Source organism: Tamandua tetradactyla, chromosome 20, assembly GCF_023851605.1.
Source record: "Tamandua tetradactyla isolate mTamTet1 chromosome 20, mTamTet1.pri, whole genome shotgun sequence".
In the NCBI taxonomy this organism is placed as follows: Eukaryota; Metazoa; Chordata; class Mammalia; order Pilosa; family Myrmecophagidae; genus Tamandua; species Tamandua tetradactyla.
The window spans coordinates 50,812,022-50,830,754 of record NC_135346.1 but is presented as its reverse complement, the minus strand read 5'-3'; the positions used below and the strand labels follow the sequence as shown (position 1 = coordinate 50,830,754).

The 18,733-nt window shown below is 38.9% G+C and overlaps 1 protein-coding gene across 3 annotated transcripts in view; it reads right to left on the bottom strand.

The window, feature by feature from the left end:
- SPDL1 (spindle apparatus coiled-coil protein 1) overlaps positions 1 to 18,733 on the bottom strand; it is a 126,170-nt gene that overhangs the window by 25,216 nt on the left and 82,221 nt on the right. The window contains exon 1 of one of the 3 annotated variants that reach the window (XM_077137612.1): positions 1,389 to 1,505. The exons of the other annotated variants lie outside the window; for them this stretch is intronic. The gene's annotated coding sequence lies outside the window, so the exon portion shown is untranslated. Of the gene's footprint in view, positions 1 to 1,388; positions 1,506 to 18,733 lie in introns of those variants that run through there. 3 annotated transcript variants of the gene reach the window in all.

Below are 18,733 nucleotides of genomic sequence, written 5' to 3'. Positions count from 1 at the left end.
TGTATGATGCATGAAGATATCTCAATTAAAAAAAACATATATATACACACAAAAAAAGTATATGGATACAGGCACTGATAAGAAGGTAGATGTAGTGGCAGGAATCCATGTAATTTCCCTTTTGACCAATTTATCACTGGGTGAGAAGAAAAGTAAAGGTTTACTATGTTACCTACGGCTGGCAGTTACTGCTATAAAATGTAAGACCTTTTCAAAGCTGTACAAGATGGGCCAGCCAGCTAAATGTTGCAACACTACTAATAGCAAATACTTGTTAAAGAGTGCTTCGAATACATTATCTCTTGATGCATTTGAGTTAGATACTATTGTACATCTTCATTTACCAAATAAAAATGAAGCTACCCTGAAGGCACCCCAGTCAGAAATATCCAGCTAAAATATGTCAGGCACTGTACTTGGTGTTTTACATACATCTTATTTAATCCTCTCAACAATTCCAGGGGTAGAAGGTATTTCCCTCATTATACACATATGCAAACTGAATCACACAAAAGTTAAGCACCTTGCCAAGGTCACCTGTTAGTAAATGGCTAAGTCGGATGGGAACCAGATATAGCTCCAAAGCTATCTGCACCTAACCACTATGCTGCAATGCTTCTCAAAAATATATCATGTATAAAGCATTTAGGAGAATGCTCTGAAATCAGGATGCTTAAGTTCTAACACTACTCACTGACTGCATGAATTTGGACAACTTACTGTCCTGTTTACTCATCAATAAAACAAGGACATTGCCACCTACCTAAAAGGGTTACTGAAAGGATTAAATCAGCTAATGGACAAAACCCAACTAGGGCAGCTGCCTGGTGCAGCTTTCTCCAAGAGAAAGATAATGCGAGCCACATACATGGTTTTAATTTTTTTAGTATCCATATTAAAAAATAAACGCAGGTGAAATTAACTTAATAGTAATTTATTTTATCCCCAAACTCAAAATATTATTTCATCATATCATCATTATAAAAATTGATGTTACTTTATTGCGTACTAAGTCTTCGAAATCCAGGGCGTATTTTACATTTTCAGCATTTTTCACAGCAGACTGTCCTATGTGGCTAGTGACTATGTACTGAACAGCGCAGATCTAACGTTGGCTGTCATTATGAGGCCCAGACTGCGGATGTGACTTCCATATAGATCCCAAATCCCCGGGGGTGGGGGGCGGTGAGGCGGCCAGCGGAAGATTAAGAGCCACTGGGAACTTGTGCTTTGATGCTGTTGTTTCTAAAGAATGCAGGGCTCCGCTGAAGAAGCTGCCCAAACTCCACATTTCCTTACGCCCCGCTCCCTCCGCCCCAGAAGCTCTCCTTCAGCCGCTCCTCACCACTCCTCTCCACTCCGGCCTCCCACGAGCCCACAACCCCTACCTCTCTTCTCACACCTCCTCCCCGCAGTTGCAGCCGGTGAGAGCCCAAAGCGCTCAGCTTTGCGACCGGTTGCTCCACTTTACCGCATACACCCAAGTCCATTCACTCACCGAGAGCGCCAGGTCTTTTTGAATACAGATCTCGCGATAGCTCGCGTTTCTCACGAGAAGTTCCGCCCAAGTAGCGCCTGGCGGAAAAACCTTGTGGCAACTGCGCAGGTGCAAGTGGCCAGCCGTGGACTTGGCGCAGGCGCAGACTTAGCTCAACGTCTGGTAGTTTTTCCGGGGTAGGTTTGTGGCGTGTAATGCTCTTGCCCAGTTTAAGTTGTTGTGTATTTGTTATGACAGTGCTTTCTAGAGGGACCCGTCTCTAGAAGGCTAGAGTAGTCGGCCAAGATTTTTTTTTGTACTAGCTCCAAATTAATTTTATTTTGAAGGAACGAAAGTGTTGGGGAACAAGTGACATGTAAGCCCCCCAAATACAATATTTTTGTATTTTGTTTTAAAAATTACTTTAAAGTTTTATTGTGGTGACACAGAAGTTCCCATTATAGCTATTTTCAGGTGTACTATTCAGTGGCCTTAATTACCTTCACAGTATTGTGCTATTATTACCAGTTTCCATTACCCAAACTTCGTGGCCCCATCAGAAACTCTGTGTTAAACAGTAACTATTTATCCCCTCGCCCTCACCCCATCCCACCCCACCCACCACCCACCTCATCCCCCGTCTATTTCCCTTGCCTGGTAACCTCTACTTTATATGTGAATTTGCTTACTTTAGGTATTTCATATGCAGGAAAGCACATATTTATCATTTTGTGTCTGGCTTATTTCAGTCAACATGTTTTCAAGGTTGATCCATTTTGTAGCATGCAGAAGAACTTCATTCTTTTTACGGCTGAATAACATTCCATTCTATGTTGTGACAGATTGAATTTTGTAGCGCCCCCCCCCCAAAAAAAAAGGTGTTCTTAATCTTCACCCACATTCCTGTGAGTGTGAACCCACTATAAATAAGATCCCTTGAGAATGTTATTTTAAAATAAGGTGAGGCCCAAGTGAATGAGGTCGAGTCTTAATCAGGATTACTGGAGTCCTTTATAAGAAGAAGAAATTCAGATGAAGGATGTAAAGCTGGAGGTAACAGTCGAAGTCAGAAGTCAGAAAAACCAAGAACCTCAAGGATTGTCTCTGTGGTAGTTAGATTCAGTTGTCAACTTGGCCAGGTGAAAGCACCTAGTTCTGTTGCTGTGGACATGAGCCAATGGTAGGTGAATCTCATCTGTTGCTAATTACATCCGCAGTCGGCTAGGAGGCGTGTCTGCTGCAATGAGTGACGTTTAACTTAATTGGCTGGTGCTTAAATGAGAGAACGCAATGTAGCACAGTCTAGCAGCTTGGCATTCCTCATCTCAGCACTTGCAGCTCAGCCCGGGCCCTTGGAGATGGAGAAAGAAATCACCCCGGGGAAAGTTGTTGGAACCCAGGGGCCTGGAGAGAAGACCAGCAGAGACCATCCTGTGCCTTCCACGTAAGAAAGAACCTCAGTGGAAAGTTAGCTGCCTTTCCTCTGAAGAACCAACAAAATAAATCCCCTTTTATTAAAAGCCAATCCGTCTCTGGTGTGTTGCATTCCGGCAGCTAGCAAACTAGAACAGTCTCCCAGCCAGTTGAAACATTACTGACTCTGGGAGAAGGCATACCATCTAGCCTCTCAAATTGTAAGCCACTACATGCTTCTTGTTTAAGCCACCCCATTATATGGTATTTGTCATAGCAATTGGAAACTAAAACGTGTATATGTTCCATTTTGTTTATCCATTCATGGGTTGATAGGACACTTGGTTTACTTCCACCTTTGGGCTATTGTTAATAATGCTGCTATGAGCATTGGTGTACCAATATTTATGTTCCTGTTTTCAATTCTTTGGGGTATATACCAAGAAGTAGAATTGCTGGGTCATAAGGTGCTCAGCCAAAGTTTGGTTGTGGAGAATTGCCATCGTCTCTTCCCATTGTGCTGGCCGACTGACCAGTCTCCAATCCTTCCATCTGGTATCTATCCTATGGTTCCAGAGATCTGAATATGCTTGACAGTGCCTAAAAGCCTCATATGATAGGATGCACTTAATTATCATTATAGTGACATTGATATTAGTGTCCTCACCGTGGACTTGCCAAGTGTTAACTATTACATGAATCGGTTCATTTAAGCTGCAAATGGCTTTGTGACATAGATATCATTATTATTATTACTTTTTTTTCTACAGAAGATAACAAAGCTCAGAGGAAAAAAGTTTCTTTTGTAGTGGTAGAGTTGAAATTTAAACTAATGCAGTCTGTTTCTAGAATCCAGGCTCTTGTGTGTTTCTCCTTGAGTGTGTGTGTTTAAACAATAATCAGGTTATGTTTTTGTAAAACTGATACCTATTAGTTATTCAAAAAATTTAAGCAATCAGAAATATTAGCCAACATTTAGTGAGCACCCTCAAACCAGTCCTGTCTTGCCTACTTGGGAACTTGGCTGTAGCTCCTCTCTTTTTCATCATCTCTATTAGAATTTTCCTATCAGCAAATAAACGTGCTATAATGGCTTCCAGCTCAAAAAATAATGAAAACTTCCCATAACGCCAATGATCTGCCACCCCATTTATTTGCTCCCTTTTGTAAAAAAAAAAAAAAAAATCCTGGAAAAAAAAGGGGGGGTTTAAACTCACTCTTTCCATTTTCTTATCTTTTATTCTAACTCTTTTTCCCAATTCAACCAGGTTTTGGTCCCTTCCAGTCCAGTGAAGTGGCTCTTATCAGGGTCACCAGAGAGTTCCATCTTGCAGAATCCAGTAGTTGATTCTAGAGATTTTTCAGAGTTGATTACATTCATTGAGTCTTCATTTGACTCTTATACCGCACTCTCCTTGCCCTTCTCTTCTTAATTTCCTTCACAGGCTTCTATTTCTGACTGAGCTCAGCCAGTTGACCTGGGTTTTAAAACTGGTAGTGATGATACATTCAACATACGTTGATCACAATATATTGTAGCAGATGTATTTGGGCCTGAATGAGCCCGATGCTATTCTTCATAATCATTCCCGTGTTCCAGATAAATGAAACATATCCCATTTTCCCTATCATTTAAAAAAGATCCCTCAACTCAAGAGGTAGGAAGACTGTTCTAGACTAAAACAGTCATGACTGGCTGATACTAGCTTATCTGCAATTGATCAGAACTTCATTTTTCTCCTTTGTTACTTGAGAAAATAGACCTAATATTTCTCCCAATTCGAATTTTTTATATTTTGAATTATTAACTAAGTGATACAATGTACTAGGCATAGTGGAAGGGGTTCAGAGATGCAATAAATCAACACTGGTCTGGAAGAAGCTGACAATATAGTAGGATTTAAACATATATATATGCTTAAATATGTATTATATAAGTAATATACATGAACTGTATACCAATAAATAACTACAGGATTATGCATAAATGCCATGTGAGTAGTATACACTACATTAAAGGAGTGTGAAGGGACAAGGCTGTTTTGTTTGGTTATTCTTTTAAAGTTTCATAGTGCTGCTGGAACTTGAGCATGGCCTTGAAGGATGGTGCAGAAACGAAGGAGCAGTGCATTTAAGGGGAAGGGGCTGCATTAGTAAAACAGGGAAACTGCACCTATCACAGTTAAATTCATTATTTAGCTGTCTGCATAGACCGCTGCTACCACAACTGGACACTAGATGTCGCAGGTGAAATAAATTCTATCTAGATGGTCCCTGCTGCTTAGGATTACTAGCTCCAATTCACTGTTCCAGATGCAGGTCCACATACCCATGCCATGCCCTGAATGCCAGGGGCAGAAAAAAAATACCTGTCATTTTCAGCTTACATAATGAGAGATGGGACTTAGCCATCTCATGCAAAATTGGATTTCATCCTCAGAAATTGTGTGGAAGGGAGTGTTGTATTGTGTTGAAAGTTGCATATATTTTAACGTGAACTTCGTGAATGCTTTTGGCAGTGCAGGGAAACCGTCTGTGAGCTCAAGGAACTCAGATTTTAGTGGAAGAGACATCTATCAAACAATAAATCCTGACTCAAAGGATCATTTAGATTTCCCTGTTCATTCACAATATTAACTAAACCTTCAAGCTAGTCATGTTTAGTGTCAAGCAAGAATGAGCTCAGGTCCTGAGACGCAAAGTCTGTCAAAAAGAACTGGATTAATTTACATCTAAAATTTCATGATTCATAGGATGGGCCAGGAGTTGAAATTTGGGAAGTTACACTCAGGGGTGATGGTAATTGGAACCTTGAGAATGGCTGAGGTCTAGAAAGAGGCTTAGAGAGAGATAAGAGTGTTCTGTGTGTAGGACTTGACCATTGTCTAATCCACCGAAATGGAGGTGAACAGATACCCAGCAAGAGAAACACAGGAGATCAGGAGCTTGCACTGTCCCAGCTACCTTTGTGATAATTAGATGTGAAAATGAATAAGAGGCAGGTGGGTTTGACCATTTAATAGTAATAATAATGACTGTGCCAGCCCAGTCTGCAATGTCTCCTGCCTCTGCCATGTATAGCACCAGCTTCAATTCTTATGGAACCCTATTGCTCTATTCCTTTTCTCCCTGAACAGTTGTAGTCCTCACTCAGAATAGGATGTGCCAGACCAACATTTATTAGTTAATTTCTTAGCATCAGTTTCCTCTTCCTTTTCCTGCCAGAAACGTGCTGACTAGTTGTGCTAGTTTGAAAGGATGTATGTCCCCTAGAAAAGCCATGTTTTAATCTAAATCCCATTTCATAGAGGCAGAATAATCCCTATGCAATACTGTGTGTTTGAATCTGTAATTAGATCATCTCCCTGGAGATGTAAGCCAATCAAGAGTGGTTGTTAAGCTGGATTGGGGGAAATGTGTCTCCACCCATTTGGGTGGGTCTTGATTAGTTTCTGAAGTCCTAAAAAAGAGGAAACATTTTGGAGAATGAGAGATTCAGAGAGAGATTCAGAGAGAGCAGAGAAGAACGACATAGCCACGAGAAGCAGAGAGCCCACAAGCCATTGACCTTTGGAGATGGAAGGAAAATGCCTCCCAGGGAGCTTCATGAAACCGGAAGCCAGGAGAGAAAGCTAGCAGATGATGCCGTGTTCACCATGTGAACACGGCATCCTTCCAGCCAAGAGAGAAGCCCTGACTGTGTTTGTCACGTGCCTTCTCACTTGAGAGAGAAACTCTGACTTCATCGGCCTTCTTGGACTAAGTTATCTTTCCCTGGATGGATGTCTTTGATTGGACATTTCTATAGACTTGTTTTAATTGGACATTTTCTTGGCCTTAGAACTGTAAACTAGCAATTCATTAAATTCCCCTTTTTAAAAGCCATTCCATTTCTGGTATATTGCATTCTGGCAGCTACCGAACTAGAACAATAGTCTTTGGGGAATTCACTTTTCCCTCCTTTCTCAGTCATGTGGACTGTTTAAAATTGATCCTATCTTGCAGCTCTAGGGGAGCTCATAACCCTGGTTACAGGAATTAGTTCATATATAGGCATGTGACTGAATCTAAGTCAATGAGATAAAATAAAATTTTCACTGGGACTACTGTAAAAATGAATTTTGTTAACCCACTCTGCCTTGAAATATAGAAATTTTTAGCCCAGAGCTTCCAGATGCTATATTGGAATAAGGATGTCTGCTTGAAAATGGAATCACAAAGATTATAAATGGAGAGAGAGAAAAGAGTCCTGGTCATGCTGTTTGAGCCCTACATTTAGCCTTTCATGAAGCCAGGGATATTCCTGGACTTTTTAGTTTTTGCTTAAATAGCTTCAATTTGTGTTTCCTGTTACACAAAGAGTTCTAACCTGTATACTCAGGAATACTTAAATGTCTGAGCTTGATGGGACAAATTAAACTGTCAAGTTCTCATTCTACACTTAAGACTTAGTGGGATTGTGCCGGTTTGAATCTGTTAGGTACCCCAGAAAAGCCATGTCCTTTAATCCTCATCCAGTACTGCTGGATGATTTCTTTTTTATTGTTTCCATGGTGATGTGACCCATCCAATTGCAGGTAGTAACTTCTGATTGGATGGTTTCTATGGAGATGTATCTCCACCCATTCATGGTGGGGTTGCTTACTGGAGCCCTTTACGAGGGAACCATGTTGTAAAAAGCTTTAGAGCCACCAGAACCAACATACTCCACAGAGCCAGAGACCTCTGGAGCAAAAGGAAAATGCCCCCTTTTTCCTTTTCACAAGGGGAGGCCTTGTGAAATGAGAGAAAGCTAGCAGACATCATCATGTGCCTTTCCAGCTGAACATCGCTGGCCTGAACATCACTGGCCTGAACATCACTGGCCTTCTTGAACCAAGCAAGGTATCTTTCCCTAGATGCCTTAATTTAGACATTTTCATAGACTTGTCTTAGTTTGGACATTTTCACAGCCTCAGAACTATAAACTTCCAACTGAATAAATTCTCCTTTTAAAAAGCTGTTCCATTTCTGGTATATTGCATTCTGGCAGCTTACTAAAACAGGGCTTAAAATAGAAAGATGTGAACTTTGATCTTCCAGAGATTGGATCTGCTGTTGGCTCCTCTGAGAAAAACAGCTTGGTTCAACCAAAAAGAAAGTTTACCCTGAATGAAGGGACCTGGTGTATAGTGGAGGAAAATAAGGATCCAAGCACTTGTGTGTAATCCTTTTCTTGGCACAGCTTCAGATAATGAGCATCCCTCTTGTCTTAAGCTGACTTTTTCAGGGGGGTTATAGCACCTAAGTCAGTTAGAATTAAGATGGGTATGATCAAACTAATATGAGCTAACAATAAAGAGAAAACTCTGAGAGTTAATGTCCAGAACACAGGTTATAAAGAGATAGAAGGTAGAAATTGGGTTTTTGATGCTTAGAAGTACAGAATGTTTAAGATGATAAAGATTCAGAAATAGATAGCTCGATGCTGTGTAATGATAGCATAATATTCTAAGCATAATGAACAAAGCTGAGTGTGAGAGTATGGTTGACAGAGGAAGGCTATGGACTTGTATGGCACCGGAAGGAGAGGTAGAGTATAAAAACTGGTGACTGTGTAACTTAGTGAAACTAGAGTGGACAATGATGGTCGTTAAATGTACAAGTATAAGAAAGTTTTTACATGAGCAAGAACAAATGTATGTCACCATTGCAAGAATTAAAAATGGAATAGTATATGGAAAAATATAGTCATTGTAAACTAGGGTCTATAGTTAACAGTAACATTGTAATATGCTTCCATTAAATGTAACAAAGGCAGTATGCCAAAGCTAAATGTCACTAAGAGGGGTATTTAAGGGAACGGTATGGATTTTTTTTTCTCCCTTTTTTTTTTCTTCTTTCTTTGCAGAAGAAATGGAAATGTTCTCATATAGGTTGTGGTGCTGACTGCATAGCTATATGATTATACCAGGAGCCATAGATTGTACACTTAGAATGGATTGTATGGTGTGTGAAGAAAACTGTTTTAAAAAACAGAAAGATACAAGTGCTGGAGAAGATGGAGAGAGAGAGAGAGAGAGAGAGAGAGAGAGAGAGAGAGAGAGAGAGAGATACTAATTCACTGTTGTGGGGAAGTAGAATGGTGCAGACCCTCTGGAGGGCCTGCAGTCCCACAGGAAACTAATTATAGGGTTGCCATAGGAGCCTGCAGTCAAGTTACTAGGTATATACGTGGAAGAACTGAAATCAGGGACACGAGTAGACATTTGCACACTCCCATATGAGCCTGTAATCGAGTTACTAGGTATATACATGGAAGAACTGAAAGGGACACCAATAGACATTTGCACACTGCTGTTTATGGTGGCATTATTCATGATTGTCAATGGATGGAGGTTGCCCAAAGGTACATCGATTGATGAGTGGAAGGATGAACTGTGGTATATACCTGCAATGGAATATTGTGCGGCTACAGAGAGGAATGAAGTTGTGAGGCATGAACAAGGTGAATGAACTTTGAGAACATTATGGTGAGCGAAATAAGCCAAAAACGAAAGGACAAATATTTTATGGTCTCACTAATAAAAACTATAATGCGCAAACTCTGAGAAGTAAATTCAAGAGCATAGGTTATCAGAAGGTAGAAAGTGGGGAGAGATTGGGCAGTTGATGATTAAGGAGTATAGAATGTTCGGTAAAGCTCACTGTAAAGGTTTCTGGACCATAAGCTCTTACATAGGTCTCATTTATTCCTGAGTTCTAACAGTTATTTCTAAATTCTCAGATGCTGTGCTGTATGTGTATAATCTGGTCATTCCCTGGGCTTGGGTATCTGTGTGACACCCTGAGATCAGAGTTAGAGTTCTGTAGTTCTGAAAGTCAGCATTACCCCATACAGCAAACATTAAAGAAGCTAAAAAAGAGGTCAGACTTCAATTAGAGATCTGGTTAGGACTAAGATAAATCAGAATACAGGGTAAAGGATGATATTGTTTGTATTTTAAAACTTCAACTTCTGTGTAAGACCAAAAGAAGAGATGTTTATTTTGTCCAGAATTTAAATTTTCTGTAACACATTTTCTAATTTAACTTGTCTGGTCAGCTTATTTAAACAACCCAATTACACAGAAACTAGAAAAGAAATGAAAACTTGTTATTCTGTATAGCTTATTGTAATATACTCATACATTCCAGAGTATAATGGACAGAAAATTTAAAAAGCATTTGCAAAGTCCCTTGAGGGATTGGAGAAAAAAATGTGGGCAATTAAACTTCCCTACTGGGGGAACTCCTGATGTTCTCACAAGCATTAGGGACAACCAATTTAATAAGCCAAACCTCAATCTTGGGGCTTAACCTTATGAAACTTACTTCTATAATGGCAAAGCTAAGCCTACTTATAATTATGCCTAAAAGTACCCCCTACACACACCCCGAGAGAACCTCTTTTGTTGCTCACTTGTGGACTCCTTCTCTCTAAGCCAAACTCTGCAAATAAACTCACAACCCTCCCCTGTGTACCCCACCCCCTGCCACCACTATGTGAGACATGACTCCTAGGGCTGTTAGTTTCCCTGGCCGTGTGGGGCACAACTCCCAGGAATGAGCCTGGCCCTGGCATCATGGGATTGATAATGCATTCTTGACCAAAAGGGGGAAGAAAAATAAAATAAAGTTTCAGCAGCTAAGAGATTTAAAGAGTAAAGAGGTCATTCTGGAGATTACTCTTATACAAGCTTCAGCCAGATATTGTAAATTGCCACAGTATGCCAAGTCCTGACGAACAGTATTCCTGAAAACCCTAATTAATACCCTGCGCTCAATCTAAGAGTCTACAAAATTTTTACCTATTAGGTTTGTTTTTTTCAGAAACTTAAAGCCACCAGATGGCTCCTATGCCAGATAAGCACTGAAATCCAGAGGTATCATCTCTCCAATAACATCAACCCATTTCATTCCTCTACCCCATAATGTCAACGCCCTTTTTCAGCATGAAGAAGCCAGAATGGTCATTGCCCAGATATTCCTGAAGATTGAGAGAAGGATCAAATGACAGGGCATTTGAAGTTAATAACTGAGAAGTTAATATTTAACAAATGATTACGACTACTGATTCTTATATAGATATTTCTTTTTAGTTTCTAGTGTATTAGAGTAGCTAGAAGTAAATATCTGAAATTGTTGAACTGTAATCCAGTACCATTGATTTTTGATAATGTTTGAATAACTATATAGCTTTCGTCTTGTGACCATGTGATTGTAAAAACCTTGTGACTGACACTGCCTGTATCCACTGCATGGGTAGATGAGTAATAAAGACATACATGAAAAATAATAACAAGTTGGGAATATGGAGGAAAATACCTCTATGTAAACTATGGACAGTAGTTGATAGTACTACTTTACTAGTCTTTCATCAATTGTAACAAATGTAATTACTGTTAAAAAATAGTAGAATTACAAAAAATTGGTTATAGTTAATGTTAAGCATTACCACCGATTATTCTGTTGCCTAGGATCCTATTCTCTCTCTGTGAGATTGAAACCTTTACAATATTCCTTGTTTGTATATGTGTATATAATATATACTTCACTGCAATTTCTGCCAGTGAAGAAGGGGGGTATTTTAGTTTGTTAAAGCTGCCAGAAATGGAATGACTTTTAAAAAGAGAATTTATTAAGTTGCAAGTTTACAGTTCTTAGGCCATGAAAATGACCAAATTAAGGCACCAAAAAGAGGTTATCTTCATTGAAGAAAGACTGATGCCATCCAGAACACCTGTGTCAGCTGGGAGGGCATGTGGCAGGGTCTGCTGGAGTCTTGGGCTTCTGAACACCTCTGTCATCTGGGAAGGCACATGGTGATGTCTGCTAGCTTTCTCTCCTGCCTTCTCATTTTGTAAGGAATCCCCAGGGATGTTTTCCTTCTGCATCTCCAAAGTCTCTGGTTGTGTGGGCTCTCTTGGCTTTCTAGCTTTGTCCAAAATGGTTCCCCTTAACAGGCTCCAGTAAACAACTCCACCTTGAATTGGTGGAGACACATCTCCATGGAAACCACCACAGTTTGGTGGGTCACATCTCTGTAGAAACAATCCCACCCAGCAGTATTGAATGAGGATTGAAGAACACGGCTTTTCTGGGATATACAACACTTTCAGCCGACACAGGGTGCCTGCCTCAATGTTGTAATTCTTTGCGGAATGTACTTTATTTGTAAGAAAAACAACTTGGGAGTGCACACAGTGCAAGGGGAAATTGATGGCTTAGCATCCTGGAGTAAGCCACTGGATACAGTTGTTCAGCAGTAACAGTCTGTAAGGTATCTCCTGCCTGTTGCCACTAGGTGACAGTCTTTGCAAATATTTTATTTGAAATGGTCATCTTCCAGTTACAGAAATTAGATTCTGTTGCGAGAGATAATTCCTTGCTAGTTAGGGCTAGATTAGCCAAACGATCATATTTGTGATGACCTACACTTTTTGATATTTGAAATTCTAATTATTCTTCACCTAGATACTCTTCCCCTCCACCTTTTCTTTGGAGAGCCCCTACAACTAATGGTTAAAAATACGATACAGTTCTGGAGTTGCACAGTCTGTTACTTCCTAGCTGTGGTTACTTTTAACACACTACTTAGCCTTTCTAAGCCTCAGTTTCTTCTTTATAAAATTGGATCATCAAAGTACCTAATTTGATAGGTTCCTGTGAGGCTGAAATGAGCTAACACTTTGTATTTATTTATTTATTTTGCATGGGCAGGCACCAGGAATTGAACCCAGGTCTGGGGCTTGGTAGGCAAGAATTCTGCCACTGAGCCACTGAGCCACTGGCACACTGCCCTGAAATGAGCTAACATGTTTTTGCATTTAGCATAATGCCAGTAAATGATAGCTGTTACTGTTGACAGCATTGTCAGCTTAAATGTCATTTCCTTGGAGGCCCGTTTTCTGAATCCTCAGCCTAGGGTTGGTCCCCTATGTCTGGTTTTCAGCATCTTGTGCTTATCCTGCAGAGAACTTACAGTAGTTTTTAGTAATTTGTGTGATTAGTGTCTGCCTCCCATATTAAACTGTAACCTCTTTGAGGATAGAAAATGCATGTATATATATCTGTTGTGCTCACTATGTTTTCTCCCAGCAAATGTCATAGTGCCTAAGACATGGTAAGTGCTAAAATAAAGTTTGACAAATGAATGAAAAATGCATGCTCAAATCACTAGGTTTAAATGTAGTTCATTGATTTAAAAGGGAAATCATTGAACTCTCTTTGATCTTTTAAGTCAGATAACTTGTAAAAGAATTGCTATTCTTAATCATGAGTGAAAATGCTGGAAGTTTATTGAACTTTCATAAACTTAAATAAACTTAAGTTTATTTAAAATAACTTAAATGTTCCAGAGGTGGAATAAAAAATATATTATTTGGGGGTTTTTGCTATCCCCTGAAATTTGAATTGTTTCATTCAACTATGACAAAATCAATATCCCTCTCTTAAATCAGTATCTCTTCATTGAGAATTTATGTATTGATCTAAGTTCTGCAATTTAAACGTTTTATGTGTACTAGGGACTTGGTATGTAAAATAACCCTGTTGGGGAGGCCTATAAAACAAAGAACCATTGGCTAAAGTAAATTTCACGTTTGTGTAAATACAAGTTTTTATGTATCAAGTTTGCTTAAAGGAAATAAACACATTTGATGAAATGGAAGTTTTAAAACTTATATTTTCCTAGCAGTTTGTTATGTCGTGGACACTTACATTGATATCCTGCAAAACAAATGAATGCACATGCTTTCCTCTTAATTTTCCATGTTAAAAAGGATGGGAAAGCAGGAGTACAACTTCAGTATCCTTAAAGTTCTTTAGTCATGAAATGATCAGCTAAGCCAGTAAGAAGCTCCAAATACACAATAATAAGAAATGTTCCAGAAATAGTTATTTTGTACTTTTAAAAGATAATTTTATGTTTCCGAAGTTTTCTTTTTTAAGCAGTTTTATTGAGACATATTCACACACAATACAATCCATCCAAAGTGTAAAATCCATGGCTCACAGTATATTCACAGAATTGGTATTCATCGCCACCATCAATTTTAGAGCATTTCCATTACTCCAAAAAGAAAAACCCTATATCCCTTATAGCCCTTTTTATTGACAATTAGCATTGGTCTTGTATCTTTATTACACAGTGATGAAAGAATATTAGAATAATACTGTTAACTGTAGTCCATAGTTTGCATTAGCTGTATTTTCTTCCCATATAACCAACTATTGTTAACACCTTATAGCAGTGATGTACATTTGTTCTAGTTCATGACAGAACATTCTTATATTTGTACTATTAACGAAGTTTTCTTGAAATATGAGAAACGAGAACGTGTTTTGTGGACTTTAAATACCTTGTACAGACAGTGAAAGTTTCATTTCTTCCTACCACAGTGATAAAATGTGAGGCAGCCCTAATATTAAACATGTTGCCTTCTCTGTATTAATCATGGCTTTACGGTTCTGTTTGCTTCTCCACTTCCTGGCAGGATGCTTGGACTCGGGCTTCATCACTAACGGACCCTATCAACTCATTCAGGATACATTACTGCTGGCCATATTTGGCCACTTTTGATAAATTAATCAGTCATGAAATACTTCTCTAAACTGAAGTTCTGGAACCCATCACGTCTTCTCTGACAGTAGTCATGTCTTCCTTTGGCGCCCAGATTTCTCAACAGCTGGGGTAAAATCCATGTGCTCCCACAAAGCATGCTTTTTTGGAAATCAAGATTTATCAACTTTTGGCCCTAAAGTAATGCTCTTGTACTTTCTATCAGATCAAGGCTGAATAATCTCTTGGGGGTGTCTAACCTTTTAAATGTTGGAGGACTAACAGTTCCAAGAATCAGTGTGTGTTTAGCTCTTTGTAAGAAAGGTCATGGAAAAAACGGTGTTCCTTATAGCTACATTTCAGTGTAGCAAGGCCCAGATTATTTTTTCCTTCTTATGAGTTAGTCTGGATGTTGGTATCACACTCGTCAGTCCACCCCCATGTCAAGTCTGTCAGTTTGTACACAGATCAACCTCTGGGCACAAATGTAGTGCGCTTCTGAATTACACTGGAGCATAATCAGTGTTATTATATATAGTTGAAGGCAGGAAGTTATGGAAGGGTCTTGCGGGACTGTCATTCTCTGACCTATAAAACTCCTGGAAAAAGGGATTAATAAGTGTCCTGTAAACAGAGCCAGAGTTAAGGTCTTGAAAAGAACATCTCATTCATAGTGTTTAAATCTCCCAATCAATGCGGAAAAAACAGTTTTAAAATTTAATATCTAATTTATTTTAAAATATGCTCCAAACATTGGTTTTCATTCCTACTCCCTCCAAAGTAACTGGCACTGCTCTCATCCTAAGCAGCAGAGGTAGAGTGAGTTTAAAGAGAGGTTTCCAGACTTTGTTTTATGACAGAAACACCTGAAGAGCTTTATCTGATGCCCAGGCTATACCCCATACTGATTAAATCAAAAGGTAGATGACTTCAGAATAAAGATCCTTAAATAAATCCAATTAGCAGCAAAATTTTGGAACCACAGGTTATAATAGTCAGGCTTTCATTCTATGGCTTCTTTTCATTGCCTCTTTATCTCTGTGGTTCTTCACCTGACTGCACATTAGACTCACTGGGCATCTTAAAAGTTGTCATACTGATTGGCTTGGTCTGGGGTGGGTGCAGGCATCAGAAATACTGTAGCTGTTCTGCAGATGACTATAATGTGCAGCCTTAGGGGAGAATGAGTGGGCTAGCTAACCACATAAAGCTGTAGGATAAGGTAGGTCCTTTAGCCTTTTTCTGGCAGTTAGCTTTACACATTTTTAAAAATTCCTGCTGTTCACTAACTTTGTTGAGTTAACTTTCTTCTTCAATTCAGTAGGCTCTGGACTTCAGATCTGATATTGGGGGTGTTGCCCAATAAAATATAGGCACCCTATTAAATTTAATTTCAAATAAACAATAAAAATGTTTTTTTTTTCAATATAAGCATGTCCATGCAATATGTTGGGTGTATAATAAAAATTATTTGCTGTTTATCTGAAATTTAAATTTAACTGGACACTACATTTTTATTTGCTACATCTGGCAACACTAATTGGTGGGAGAACTTGGATTATCTTTGGGCAAATCAGCAACCAAATTCAGGGGAATCACCATCCCTTTAACCTTCAGGCTTTGTGGTTTGTCTTTTAGCTCCTACCCCTTCTAGCTGCAAAAATGGTAGATTAAAAAAAAAAGTGGCATGAGCAGTTTGGGAATTAAAAACTGCTTAAAATGCCCCATCCACATTTTCCCTTCATGTTAAAGTGTCATTACACGATCAGGAGGGGATCGTGCTGGAGTATACCCTTTGGTTCTAGAAATCCCAGCTCTGCCCTGAGCTTTCTGTGTGGTTTAAAGATATGTCTACTTGCTCTTTTGCCAATGATGATTTCTTCTTACTCTATCTGACTGTTAGATGCTTGCTGCCTTGGCTGAAGTTGAGATAGTTCCCAGGTGGAAGTGTTCTCATAGCTTAGTGAGTCTGAACTAATGGAAACTTCAGAAGTTCCTGGCAATCTTGTAAGAATCCTCTAATCCCAAGAGGCTTCCCAAGGAGTCTGGGGGCCTTTGAGCCTTGACCCCTAAGGACTGTTCACCACTACCTGATTCTTGAAATTTCCTTCTTCTACACCAACCTGCATGCTGTAGGGGTGGGTGTGTTTCTTGGCCAACAGCAAGCTTTCTACAAAAGGAAAAGGAGTGCAATTTCATATTTCCCAGAAAGCAGGTGTTGTAATGAATTTACCAAATTGGTTAGAGCCTGACATTTTGATGAACAACTCTTGAGAACCCTCATAATTTCCTCCTTGGAGGAGATAGGCAAACAGGTAGTATGTCAACTCTCCCTTTGCTGGTCCAAGTTTACTAATGGAAGGAGGTGAAGCAGGTGAAGTACATTAACTTTTAACCTGTTAAAATTGATTTTTTACACTAAGCATTAGATGTTTAAAGGGGAAATGCGCTCTGCCAAAAAGGAGACAAGACAAAGAGTGATAGGAAGGAGCTGAAAGTTGGCCTGCATCCTGGAGCATATTTGCAAACCAGATGGGCCTGCTTTGAACAGATGTTTTAATAGGAAGGAGAGGGAAAGGCAAGCATTCTAACCTTCAGTGCATTAGCAAAGCAGTGGACCGTCTCTCTCCACAATGTTCCTCCTTTCTCTTTGTGGTGGGAGGTGACAGAAGTCAGGGGCTTTCAGGATCATTTTATTGCTTAACCTGAATTCAAAGAAATTGTGTACATTGATAATGAGGCTTTTTTCCAAGTTCATTTAAAAGGGGTAAATTTATTTTTTAGGATGCCACCTCTGAAAACCTAAGAACTTCATATTTACGCATGTATGGATGAATCATCATCAGCTATTTTATCTATAGGTAAACAAATGTACAGCTTTTTGGAGAAAATACTTTTACAAGGTAGTTCCTTGGGTCTTAATATTGAGGCTGTTTTGGTGCAACATAAGTTAAATCCTCCCGCCTCTGGGTAATTGGCTTGGTGTTCTACTTTTTGCCTGAATACTCTAGTAGCATGTCTATGCAGCGTGCATTCCAGGAAATTGGGTCCGTTTTTCTGTATAAATTGGAGGTCTGTTGGTCCACCATTGTACTGTTTGGTCCACACTATGCAGAAAAGAAAAACTGAGCCAAAATTAGGAACTTGAGAATTCACACATATACACAATCTGGATTGCTAGTATCTCTAAAAATCTGAAGATTTAGCTATTCTGTGCCCCATACTCCTCATGTCAGCGACTCTCTGGATTTGGAAAGTGTTTGTGCATTTTCTTCTGGTTGTGCATTTTCTGATTCACCAGAATCCCAGTCATTTTTACCATTGAGTTTACTTATTGAGTTAAAAAGATAAGATATAAGAAAAAGTATTTATATTACATGCATATATGTTTCCAGTAGGAATTTGAATGTGCCATCAGGATAGTCACTAAGCAAGTGACTACGTGTATTACCATTCCATTCCAATGGTCTGCAAGCTGATTCTGTGATTCTTCAATTATATATAAATGGAGTTCTAAATATTGTTTTAATTTGTCAGAAACTTTGCTTAGAAAAAGAATTTGACCATATTGGAGCTCCAAAAGTCATTTCTGTCATATTTCAGTTAGACCTAGAATTCATTCAGGTAATGAATGAATTTATGACCAACAGACTAACTCTTAAATTAGTGTTCTTTTTTGACTGTATTTTCATTGTTGGGGAATTAAAGTGGTTGTCTGGATAAGCCCATCTATAAATGAAAAGCAGAAATTATTAATATGACTATTCAGAAGCTATGCTTCTGTTGAATGGTTGTCTCTGCTGTACCTAGATATCAGACTACTTTAGAGTTAGAAGAAAACTTGTGAATAAATTCTGATCCTCTCATGTTATAGATGAAACTGGACTTCAAGGGGATAAAACAATTTATTCGTGATCACACTATGGGTTTGTGACAGAGCTGGGTAAACTCTTCCCTTTTGACTTTAAGCAAGGCCAAAGTTTTCTCAGTTACCCTTAGTTGCCTCTAATTAAATAGATGCAGTTTCAAGTGTATATCTCAGTTTCTGCTGTTATTTACTCTTCATCACAGTAAACATTATCTACAATAAAAATCATGCTAACATTATTATAACTGTTTATTTTAAAATCATCAGCATTATTTATGATAAAGATGATCACAGATCATTTCATGTGCACTTTCCTTGAAACTATGAAGATGAGCTTTAGAAATGAAAACAATATATTACTCGTATTTTAATAAAAGGGCTCCCAAGAAACATG